The sequence below is a fragment of the Pleurodeles waltl genome, chromosome 5 (assembly GCF_031143425.1).
Source record: "Pleurodeles waltl isolate 20211129_DDA chromosome 5, aPleWal1.hap1.20221129, whole genome shotgun sequence".
Lineage (NCBI taxonomy): Eukaryota > Metazoa > Chordata > Amphibia > Caudata > Salamandridae > Pleurodeles > Pleurodeles waltl.
In genome coordinates, this window is record NC_090444.1 from 355031779 (window position 1) to 355043880 (window position 12102).

At 45.5% G+C, this 12102-nt stretch overlaps 1 long non-coding RNA gene across 1 annotated transcript in view; it reads right to left on the reverse strand.

Annotated features, from left to right (window-relative positions):
• LOC138297254 (uncharacterized) overlaps positions 1-5472 on the reverse strand; it is a 62957-nt gene extending 57485 nt beyond the window's left edge. The window contains exon 1 of the long non-coding RNA XR_011203975.1: positions 5376-5472. This is a non-coding gene — a long non-coding RNA (uncharacterized lncRNA). The remainder of the gene's footprint in view (positions 1-5375) is intronic.
• Between the last annotated feature and the right edge of the window lie 6630 nt (positions 5473-12102).

Genomic DNA, 12102 nt, shown 5'->3' on the forward strand with positions numbered 1-12102 from the left:
AAGGTAAAAGAATAATCAAAGGAGGGAAGAAAAGAAAAGGGAACAAATGTACAGGGAAAACTCAAAAGGGAACAAAAGTATGAAGGGATTGAATTGACAGAATTTTAGCTGATGCAAAAAGTTGTCAGTGGTAATTAGTGTGATGACACATTTAGTCATCAGAGGAGGAATTGCTAGTGCAGGTGTTTTAATAAAAGTTATTAATGAGTGTTCATGTATTCTGAATAATGGATTTGTATGGAAAATGTAATAACGTAGAAAAATAATGCACGCATTTGAAAATGTGATGAGTGACAGCCAATGTTCATGAAGTGTACTTATTAATATTCTAATACTGTGAAATATTGAGCATATGTTTGATTAATGTAGTAATATGACCTATTAATGGTTATGCATTAGGTAGTAGTTTATTAGTTGTAGGCCTCACTTACCAAAGGTCTTGGCCTATTTGCCAGGCCTCATTCAAAGCTGTATTACTTAACATTTAAATAAATGGCTGTCCTAGAGACTTAAACTGTGATTTTCCATTGTATTGGTTAAAAAACGTGCTCGTAGCTGAGAAGTTTCTCATGAGAACCGACTGCTAGAAGATGCTGTTCTTGCTAATGTAACATTTTGTGTGTAATGTGTGTGAGACTGACTTTCTCAGGAGGAGAACAATGAAGACACTGACTGGAGTAGAAGTGTCTTGACAAGAGGCGTGCTTAACTTTAATGCTTAAAAACTTTGCGCTATTTGAACTTTGATGCGGAATTCTGATGCCTTGCTGATCGACTGATGTCCTGAGGACGAAGTCTGACCCTGCTTGCTGATCCACACTGAGGATAGGTATTATGAATTAGAATATTGATTATCATGTATATTTGCTTTTTCTTTCTAGGTACCAACTACACTGTTTTGATAGAGCCATAGTTAGATGTTTTTCCAATTTTGTGTTACTAAATTGTTTTGCATGAACCCCAACATGCTGATGCTAATCTGATGTTAGGATCCTCACTAATGAAATGTTGCTAATAGGGAATAATACTTGATGAATTTCTCTGCTGAACTCAAATGTTTGTAATCACTTTGTTGCAGTTGACTTTATTATTAATTTGTGCCATAACCTCAGAATGTCTTCTAGTTCTAGATTTGATTAGATTACGTTTCTTCCGCCACCTTGGACAGCCAGTATTGTTTCTGTATGTGTTTCATTTGATATTGAGATTAAGCTACATGTCCTTAGCATTGTTAATATAGGGAAATAAATCTTCTAACTCTTACTAAAAGGTGTGGTTGTTCATGACTGAAAGGTCATGGTGTGTGACAATTACTGACTCCAATGATTATTACTGTTATTGATTGTTGATTATTGATATTGTGTAATGGTTATTTATTATTGATCTGCATGTACTGGAGTTATGGTAAGAACATCTTAATTGCGATTCAAAAGGTTAATCGACCTATTTGCGTCCCCTTGAAAGTTTACTTATTAAGGTCAGAGATGCTAACATCACTATGAAGAGATAATTATCTTCATGACAGAAAAAAAGAAATGAGGAATGCTAGGACATCCCCGCCCTACCCCCTGCCTCTGGTAGTACATAAGCTGTACTCACCCAGCATTCCGCCTGTTATTTTTTCTGTCTTCCGACAGGAAAAGGACATGAGGATGTCGCCCATGCTTGGCTTGGACGACTAGCTTTGCCAGGTGCACTGCCTTCCAGTCTGCCGGGTCTGCTGGGGTAGGGATGCTGTTTGCCTCGCTATGGCCGCTGGGCAGGCCCTTGTTTCTGGTGTGCCAAGGAGGTCTGGTGTTTGCACGTCTCCCGGCCAGCAGGGCAGCTGGGAGCCATGTGGAGGAAGCAGGAAGCCAGGGTCTTGCCTGAATTCCTCCTTGGACACAGTTGTTGCCGAGCATGCACAGGAGGCACGTCTTTTGCCTTGGCTGCTGGCGTTTTGCTGTTCCTATGGTGCGGTGAGTACCACTTGGCAGCCTTTGGTTTTTTTCTTCTTCCTCTGTGGGTCCTCAGCTTGGCTGTCTCCCTCCTGCAAAGACGGCTGGTGCCCGCCAGTGCCTGTACGACTGCCCTTTCCTCCCAAGCAAGCCCAAGGCAAGGGCTTCCCTGAGCGAAGGTAGGGCCGAGACGGGCATGCGGCTACCCCTGTCCAGCAGGTGCACTCGTATTGGGTGGAGGTACATGCATGGTTTCCTGTGCCTGGTGACAAGGCCGAGTCGGTGGTGCTGCCTTTTTGGCAAGTTTGTCCTGGTGGCTGACTGGTCTGTGGTGGGGCGGTTACGGTCAGAGGCACTCACACTGTTCTGTTTCTGGTGTGTCTGTAGTGGTGCCTCGCCTTTACTTATATATACATGTTTTGGCGTCACGCTTGCTTATACTGGGGTCTTCTTCATGATACCCTGTTGACAACTGGTGGTGTGGCAGGGTATCACTTTCCTTGACCTTTGGTAGTGATCCATGGTCTAGTGGTCTCATTCTCAAGCCCTTGGATGGTGGTGTGTATATTCTGTTCCACGTCTGTTTGTTGACATTCCCCTCTTTTCCTCGCAGACCGCTGTCTCACACTGTCAGCCAAGTGTAGCACTGACATTTTTTTGAGTCTCCAGTATTATTTCAGTTTTGTTGTTGCAGTCTTTCCTGCCCTGCGAATCCAGCCCTGGTCTGTTCTGGCTCTCGGACCCTCACTATGCAGGGTGGGGAGTTCTATTCAGCCCGGGTCTGCTCTTCTTTTGCTCCTTTTTTTTGGAGTTTTCAGTGGCATTCTGGATGTGCCACTGATTGTGAGGTGCGAGTTCTTTTCCAGGTGGTTCTGCAGTCTTTCTCTTCTTTTGTACATTTTTTTCTCCATTCCATAGTGAGCTCCATCCCGGACTTTCACTCTACAATAGGATTGTTCTATTTCAGTTTGGTTTTTCTTAGCTCCCCACTTTTGTGATGGTGGCTAGGTCCTGGGGCTCTTCAGGGCCTTTTGGACCCTTCAACTGTTTCTCCAGGGTGGCACCTGATGTAGTCTGCTCTCAGCAGTTTCTGAAGGTCAGACCAGGTTGGTCCAGAAATGAGGCGCCGCCTGTGACTGCCATGGGCTGTTGGTTTCCCACTGTCTCTTTGGGAGTCACCTATGGCCTGATGGTGGTTATCCCCGTCTCTTCTGCTGTGAGTTTGGGTTCTACCCCATGTGTATTTTTACATTTGTCTCTTTTGCAGCATTTCTCCTTCCCTTTCCTATGGCCACCCTTTCTTCTGGTGGGATGTGCTCTCTGGGAATGGTGTGCTCCCATTTGGGTTTTTGCTTTCTGGCTAGCTCTGGTGTGGTCAGTCTGGTGGAGCTTACTTCTTGGTTTTCCCTATGGGGGTCACAGACGTTTGTCTTTGGGTTCTCTCCTCCCTGTCTGCTTCAAGGCGGTACTTGGTGTGTGCTCCTGATCTGTGTCCTGTTCATAGTGGTAGTGTGCTGTCGCCCCTGTGCCTGCGTTCCTGCCCCCGGCACGGGGTTTCTGTCTATCTGTTGGGGCATGTACAGGCTGAGGGGTCATCTTGGGTTGTTCCCCTGCCTGGATATGGTCTCTTTCAGGTGTGTGGGCCCTTCCTGGGTCCTTGATGGCCCTTCCGCATGGTGTTCTTCCCTTCTGTGGGCTCCTGCTGTTGAGGGTTGCCCGCTTTGGTTTGGAGTCTGGTGCCTATTCTTTCTGGGGTCATGGTTGTCAATGTTTTTTTGCCTGTGGTACGGTTTTGACAGCTCTGGGCTTGTTTGCTGTGTCCATTTCAGGATAGGAGTCTTACACATTTTTCTTCTCCTGCTGCTGTGGGGCTCTTCCGTGGGGGTTTGTACACTAGATAGGTGTATTGAAGAGGAGATATGGTGCACCAAGGAAATTTTTCACAGTAATTCTAAATTAACCAAATTATATGCAACGGTGCACTACCTTGGGGAAACACCCTAACCCCAATATACTGATTGACAACAATCAGCCTAACTATATGCACGCAGTGGCACCTGTTGCCCTAGAGTAAATTGCCTGTATTATAAATCCTCATAAGCTGGTGTATTTTTCCCACATGCATCACCTATTTAACTAATACGAACAAATGAATATATACAGAATAAGCAAAACAAATGACCTTAAATCATATATTTTAAATGTCTAATTAATGTCCATACCACATTCAACAAAATTCCTGTTACAAACCAAAATGAATTGAAGTCCAATTTCATCAGTCCATCTCCTTAAGAGTAAACTGGAAACATGAGAGTTGTTCCATGTATTACCACAGTCCATGAAGTTTGCACTTAAATAGATGCCTTTGCATTTCAAGGTTGTTTAACGTTTCGGTAGAAATCCAAATTAAATCTACAAATCCCCTTTCTTTACAACGACTGCTCAGCCAACACGTGTTTCGTCATTTGACTTCTTCAGGGCTGGGTTATAGTCGCGTCTCTTATTATGAAGTTCTGGGAACCAAGAGCCATTCAAAGGAAAACACAAACTTTTAATATAAAATTATTAAGTAAATTTGCCAATCCATAGTGGCTTAGTGTCATCATGAAAGTTCCTCTCCCATAGGCACTGCGAGAGTAGGTGTGCTAAGTGACTCAGATCATTTTGAGAATGTTTTATTCCTGATAATAACATGCAACCAATCCGTGACTTTCCCTATTACATGCATTAAAGATCACCACGTAGTGAATTAGGAAGAAAACAATACAGAATACATAAGCGCTCCAAACGTCTTAAAATGTAGGGAAGAGGAAAAGGGAAAAAAAGTGTATAAGAACAGAGAGTTAAAGTTAACCCTCACAAGTAATTACTCCTCCATATTGTTGTCACAACACCAATAAATAGGCAGAACCGTGCACCATAGGTACCTGATATGACCCCGGGAATGGGAGCCCGGTCTGTAATTACCCCACGGTAATCCAATACACGTTCTAAGAGAAGTTACTATTCAGTAACTCTTCCACTGTCACCATAAGTATATAGCTGCCGTCTTGAAACTGCTTATTTATTCATTTCCAAAGAATATTCTGTAATAAAATACTTATTTGGAAATTATCTGAACAATGATAAAAATTATCATCATTCTTATTTTATGCTGAATCCACAAATCTTGTTCGTGGCTACACTGACTGAGTCAATCCCAACATCAGGTTACAACAAACATGGACATAGCTCATCCAATGAACTCTCGTCTATTTCTCCAAAAGAGACATTAAAGTACCGGTTACAACACAAAATCGTGCTTAACAAATTAGTGACACAGCACGAATAACTGCTGTGTTCTCCCTTTCCCAAATTGGCTGATCTGCCTCATATCACCACTTACACTCGGAAAAAAACTCCGAGCTGTTCAATTATATCGGATTCGTTCGCTGCTTACCTCCAAAACTCCACAAACGTGGACCGTCTGTTACAATACATCGGTGTTCTTCCTCACACCACCAGACGTTGAAATAACCACCGAGATCGGCGTTGACTTCCTCCATTAATGGAGGCAGCACCTTCATCGACATAGTAAAGGGACTAATCTCCTAACATTTCGCTAAAAATAGATAACGGACTCTAACCTTTGCAATAATTATTCACTCTATTGCCATAATGACGGTACGACATATGATGAAAGACCCCCTTCTCCGAAAATAAGAAATAAAGATATAAAACGCTCTCCCCTTCCTACCAGGCAGATAATTTAAAATAATATTCTTACTCAGGTGTAACTTCACAAATCCCCAATACAATGCAGTATGTATAAACTATCAGATATTTAACTGAAAATATTCAGAAGATAGACTCGCCCACTCATTGGTGTTGCGACAACAAACTATTATTACTTGGAACTGTGAGAATTAGTTAATGTAACGTATTGAACAGTCAAAAGGAGAAAATGTGCAAGAAAAGGAGAAAATTAGAGAATTAATGCCTGTTATATCATTTCACCACCTAGAAAATTTCAAATGCTGTCCAACATAGTAAAGAGCAAATGTCACAATAAAACCCAATTCATAATAAAAAAAAATTATAAACAGAACATTCAAAGAAACCTCACCACACAGGATATGTATTTAGAAAGTTTCAAATTGTGTCCAACCACGTGACAACATTCTTATCTCCCTATAATGTTCATGTAAATCACCCCCCAATCAAATGCCCTATTTACAACATTTATTATATAATAGAATTCCAACAGTCCGCACTCCTTTAAAGTAATACATTCAGTCACCCAGAAAATATTCTAATTCCCTATCTGTGTTCAATCCATCTTCTACTGCCCTTAATCTCATTATCCACATTGCTTCCCTTCTACGTAATGTTAATTCCCTATTCCCACCTCTCACATCTTCCATGGTGGGCTGGTGGCAGGGTGCATACTTTTGGGTATCCCTCTTTCTGTTTCTGCTCTCCACCATGTGTGTCCCAGGGTGTGGTGGCTCCAATGGTGGTTCTCCTTCTTCTTTAGGAGTGTCTCTTGTGGCCTTCTTTGGCCGATTGGCTCCTTCGTGGACTGTCTCGTGTGCTCCTTTAGCGGTCCCTTTGATTTGTGGGTGGCTTTTGGGCCTGGTGCCTGTTGGTACCTTTTTCCAGATCTGCCTTTTGTTGGGGTCGGCTTTTCACATGGTTCCCCACACAGGGTTGGTGCCTCCGTTTTGGGCTTTAGGGATTTCTGGCCAGGGTCTTGTTGCTAACGCTGTTTTTTTGGCTGTTGGTATGCTTCCTTTTTGCCCTCTGTGGGTTCTTCTGTTACTTTTTAGGGTCCTCGCTCTGGGCATTTCGTCTTGCTGTTTCTGGTTTCTCCAGAGACCTGGAATGTCTTGTTGGGGCTGTTCGGCCTTTTAAGTTGCTGGGGTTCCCTTGCTTCCGGTCCCGCCCTCGCTTCCCTCTATGGTTGCCTGTTCCTTGGATTGGGGGGGCACCTTCAGAGCTTTCTCCTTTAGGGCCCACTGCTCCTTTCGGCTGGGCCATCTCTTGGATGCCATCTGAGGGTGTTGGTCATGCTTTCTGGTGGTTTTTGTCCCTGTATGGTGGTTTCCCTCTGGTGGTTTGCTCTGCCTATTGGGTGACAGTGTTTTTTTTTTTGATGTTCACGGGCTGTTCATTTTCTGGTCCCCCCTCTGGTTGTTTTCCTCTGTTCATTGGGGGGGGGGGCGAGGGTGTTGTCTCTCTCTCTCTCTCTCTCTCTTTGTGGTACAGTTGCCAGAAGTTGTCAGAGGGATGCCCTCTGCCAGGTGTTTCCTTCTTCCGGGCACTGTTGTTTTCACTGCAGCTGTGCCCTGGCTAGTGTACGGATGCTGTGGTATTCCCTTACTCACTCTACTTGCTTCCTCTCTCCAGGGACTGCTTCCCCTCTTTGTATCTACTGTTCACAGGTGGGTTCGTGGGGAGTGGAGTACCAGTCAGTCCCCTGGCCCTGGTGTCTGTTGCTCTTCTTTACTCTGGTGGCGTTGTTGCCCTGTTTCTGCCTCACTTCCAGTACGAGCTTCGGTGGTTCTTAGTAGTCAATTTGGCTCTGGAGGTTGTGGTTCCCATTCCCAAGGGGTTGCATGTTGGTGGACCTTGTTTGTTTCGTTTTCCTGTCCTTTTCCTTTTGCTCTGGTTCTGTGGAGGCTATCGGTTTGTTCATGGTAGGGCTGGGTCCACTGTGCTGGGGCTTTCCCGGTTTCTGGCAATCGCTGTGCGATGCTTGGTCACCGGCTGTTTGTCCCCCTTCCAATTGCCACAGTTCTTTTTTTGTGGGTCCTGGTGGGTGCCTGTAGGGGTTTTTCTGTTGGATTGGTCTCTGTGCAGTGTCCCTGGGTTTTGGTGGTGGCTTTTGTGTGGTGTTGGCGATGTCAGGGGGCTGCAAGTTCAGCTTTCCTGTCTCTTTGAGGCTTTTTCCAGGCAGGTTTATTTTGCCGGAGTTTTCTCTGTTTCCTCTGGTGTCCCAGCCTGTTGATTCCCCTTTTCTGAGACTTGCGGTTGCTTCTATGGGCCTTTGGCTTCGGCTTCCTTGTGTCTCTGGAGAGGGCTGTTATTCCGCTTTTCTCCTTGTCAGTGGACTTTTTGTTGGCCCTCTCGTAGGTTGGGCATCTGGGGGAGCCTGAGTGTTCATATGGCTTGGGTGCCCTTCTTGTCTTTTTCAGAGTATGGGGTGAATTTGTGTTTCTCCTCTTCCTTTATTCCTGTGGCTTCCCGGGTTTGTTGCTTGCAACACATTATTTCCCAGCCTTAGGCTCTCATGGCATGGATGTCTCAGGGTCAGCCTCTTCCTTCCTGGCTTTGCCTAGGGCTTTGCGGTTGTGGTTGGCTCATGCCCAAAGGGTTTTTGGTGGTCAGAGTTCCTCTTTGTGATCGTCTCTCACGTGGTTTCTTGTACTGGCCTTTTTTTGTGTGTCTGGTGGTCCTCCTCCGGCGGGGGTTTTGGGCAGGTCTCCGCAGGCGGTTGCCGTTGCCTGGGATGCGTCTTGGTGTGTTCCCGTTCTTGTGCTCAGCCGCGCTGCTGACTGGGCTTCCTCTGCTCCTTTGGCCTGGCATTGTCGCTTCCTTCCTGGTTTGCGCTCTGCCACTGGCTTGGCCTGGAAATCCTCAGTGGGATCTGTTTTTGTTTTTCTTCCTCACTACTTGTTTTGCATATCTGTATTGCTTGTCTGGTATTCCTCCTTGTGGTTTCATGTTGATTCTGTTCAGTTCTCAGAAGGCCGGTTTTGCCTGCCTTGGTATTCTCCACATAGTGATGAATGGACGAGGACTAGAGGGACCTGGTGGTAATGTTCTATTACTTCTGGTAATCTTCATTACTCATCCCATTCTTCACACCCCTCCCTCCCTCCCATACATCCTGCCTTCTGTTGGGGGCTTGGTAGTGCAGGTGGAATGCAGGATGAGTACAGCTTATGTACTACCAGAGGAAGGGTGTGTGGAGGGGATGTCCCAGCATTCCTCATGTTTCTGTCATGGAGGTAGTTGTCTCCACATAGTGATGAATGCGATGAGGACAACAGGACCAGGAGTAATGAATATTACCAGTACGTAATAGACCATTCACTACTAGTGTATATAACAATCAACAGAAAATCACAAGAGTGGAGCCCCAACAGACATCCATAAGAGCGAGCTGTCACTCTGTTCCAGGCCCTGATTTTGCCACCTCTGAAGCCCGGGGACGCAAAGGCAACGCCAGGGGTCACAAGGGACAAGCGACCCCTAGACGACGTCCATGATATAGATAGTCCCCCAGCTTTCAGTCGGTTTCATTAAGACTATTCACACCTATCTTTGTTTTTTCATTACCCACAATTACCTGTTTTGTCCTTTTTTCCCCATTGGTTCTATTCTCGGGCAGAACAATTGCACCTGGATGGTTCTCTAAATTTTCTTCCAACAGGTAATTTAGAACAACCAACTGTTTCTTTTTTCATTTCCTAGTTTTGGGGCCTATGCCTTTCCCACTGGACTACCCTGCCTATAATTGTACAATTTTCCCTTATAGGTTCTTCTAGAGCTCTTCTCCTTGGACCTTAGAATCAAATCATTACCAGATTAATCCTGCATTTCCAGTGCTTACAGATCTGTTGCTGTTCCTGGTTCGCCTCTTTTAAGAATTTTTTTTTAGGTAAACCTAATCCCTTTTTCTTTCCCTTTTGATTTCAGTCTTTTAAATTTCTCCTCCACACTATGGGGGATCAACGTCCGCTTTTTCTTGTTTCTTTTAAGGTTGTTTTACCTAAGTGTTATTTAGACATATTTCCCGATGATGACCCCGGTTAAGTAAATCAATGGGGTTTGAAAAGTTGACAATTACCCCTTCACAAGACGTCTACCATTATTTGTAATATTGTAATATTGTGAAAAATCATAAACATTGTGTTTTTTATATGTAATGATATAGAATAATTAAATGTATTTTTATATGATGAATGCAGCCTTTTGTTGATGCTAAAGTTTCTAACTCTTTTTCAATATAAATTGAGTCGGCACTGCACAGTCACAACTAAAGCACTATGCCGTTATATTATTTTTTACTTTTTGAATAGTAGTTTGGCTATTAATTTCATGTATTTTTCTTTACATGTGTGGGTTACCATTTATAAATAATGTTGACGTTTGCTTTTCTTCCTACTCCCCAATAACCTCCGAGTGAAAACCATTGTTGTTTTCTATATGCTGCACTTACCCATGTTTTTATGGTCACCGGACCTGCCTTGTTGGTTGTTATATATTAAGAATATCATTGGTCAGGCCCAAGGGACTAGCATCCCCTGAGTGTTTCATCGAATGTACAATAGACAGTATTCCCAAGTAAGAGACATTAATCTTTAATCCAGCTGAGCAAAATTCAGAATTATATTTCATTCATTACTCTTCAATAACGTTATAATTACTGGTATCCCGTTCTTTCTGCCCCATACAACCTGATTCAGTCAACTGACTAAGGTGGTCATTGCAACCCTGGCGGTCGGTGTTAAAGTGGCGGTAAGACCGCCAACAGGCCGGTGGTAAAAATATTGCAATTACGACCGTGGCGGATACCGCCAACATAGACAGCCAATTTAACACACCGACCGCCACGGCGGTACAAACAAACAGCTCAGCGGTCACCGCCAACAGTCAGGCAGAGGACAAAGTACCGCCCACAGTATCACAACAGGCCAATCCGCCACCTTTTCCGAGGTGGACTCACCGCGGATAAAAACACGGCAGAAACAGGATTCCGAAGGGAAAACGCTCACCTCTACACAACCCACGAGGAACTAGGACACCATGGAGCCGGAACTCCAAATTCTCCCTGCGATAGTCTTCCTGCTCCTCTACCAGGAGCACGAACGCCGGCGGCGAAGAGCACGAACGCCGGCGGCGAAGACCACGTGAGTACTGCACCTACGACACAGGGGAGGGGGGAGGCAAAAAACAGGGACACACACACGCAACACCCCCACCCTCACCCACCACAACACGCACACTAATCCATATTGTTACATCACAGTTACATCCCCCAAACCCCCCCCGGAAGAATGCAAAGACAAAAGAAAATGAGTGTAACCATTGTAAGCTATTGAAATCAAGTAGGCAAAAATATATATATACACCAATAACAAAATATACACCAAGCATAGTAGTCCAGGTAGTGCTCCAATTAAGTCAGTGGAACACTGGGCCCACACGGTATGGGCAAGGCCCACACAAGATCCCCGACCATGACGGAGAGAACACTGCAGGGGCATCAGAGAGCAAGAAAACAGGCACCTCAGGGGGAGGGAAAGGGGGGGCACCTCAGCCAGTTGAGTGCATGATGCCAAATCCACGAGGGGGCCACATGCCCACTGTTCAATCCTGGGGAGTGCAAAGCCACAGTCTCTACAATGGGTGGGTTGCCCACTGTTCAATCCTGGGGAGTGCAAAGCCACAGTCTCACAAGTCTCTACAGTGGGTGGGTTGCCCACTGTTCAATCCTGGGGAGTGCAAAGCCACAGTCTCTCAAGTCTCTACAGTGGGTGGGTTGCCCACTGCTATATCATGGGGAGTGCAAAGCCACAGTCTCTCAAGTCTCTACAGTGGGTGGGTTGCCCACTGTTCAATCCTGGGGAGTGCAAAGCCACAGTCTCTCAAGTCTCTCCAGTGGGTGGGTTGCCCACTGCTATATCCTGGGGAGTGCAAAGCCACAGTCTCTCAAGTCTCTACAGTTGGTGGGTTGCCCACTGTTCAATCGTGGGGAGTGCAAAGCCACAGTCTCTCAAGTCTATACAGTGGGTGGTTGGCCCACTGTTCAATCCTGGGGAGTGCAAATCCACTGTCGCTCAAGTCTCTATAGTGGGTGGGTTGCCTACTGCTATATCCCGGGGAGTGCAAAGCCACAGTCTCTCAAGTGAATGACAGTCTCCACTGGTTCTGGAGGGGGCATGGTGCCCAGAGTGCTTCATCCTGCTAAGGACAGAGGTGTTGGATGGATCTCTCCACTGGTTCTGGAGGGGGCATGGTGCCCAGAGTGCTTCATTCTGCCCGTGATGGACTCAGTAGCGTCAGTGCCCTTGGCGCTCATGGGCCAGCGTTGCTTGAGACGGTCGGTGCCCTGTTCAGCGGTGCTTGAGACGGCGGTGCCCTGTTCAGAAGTGCTTGAGACGGCGGTGCCCTGTTCA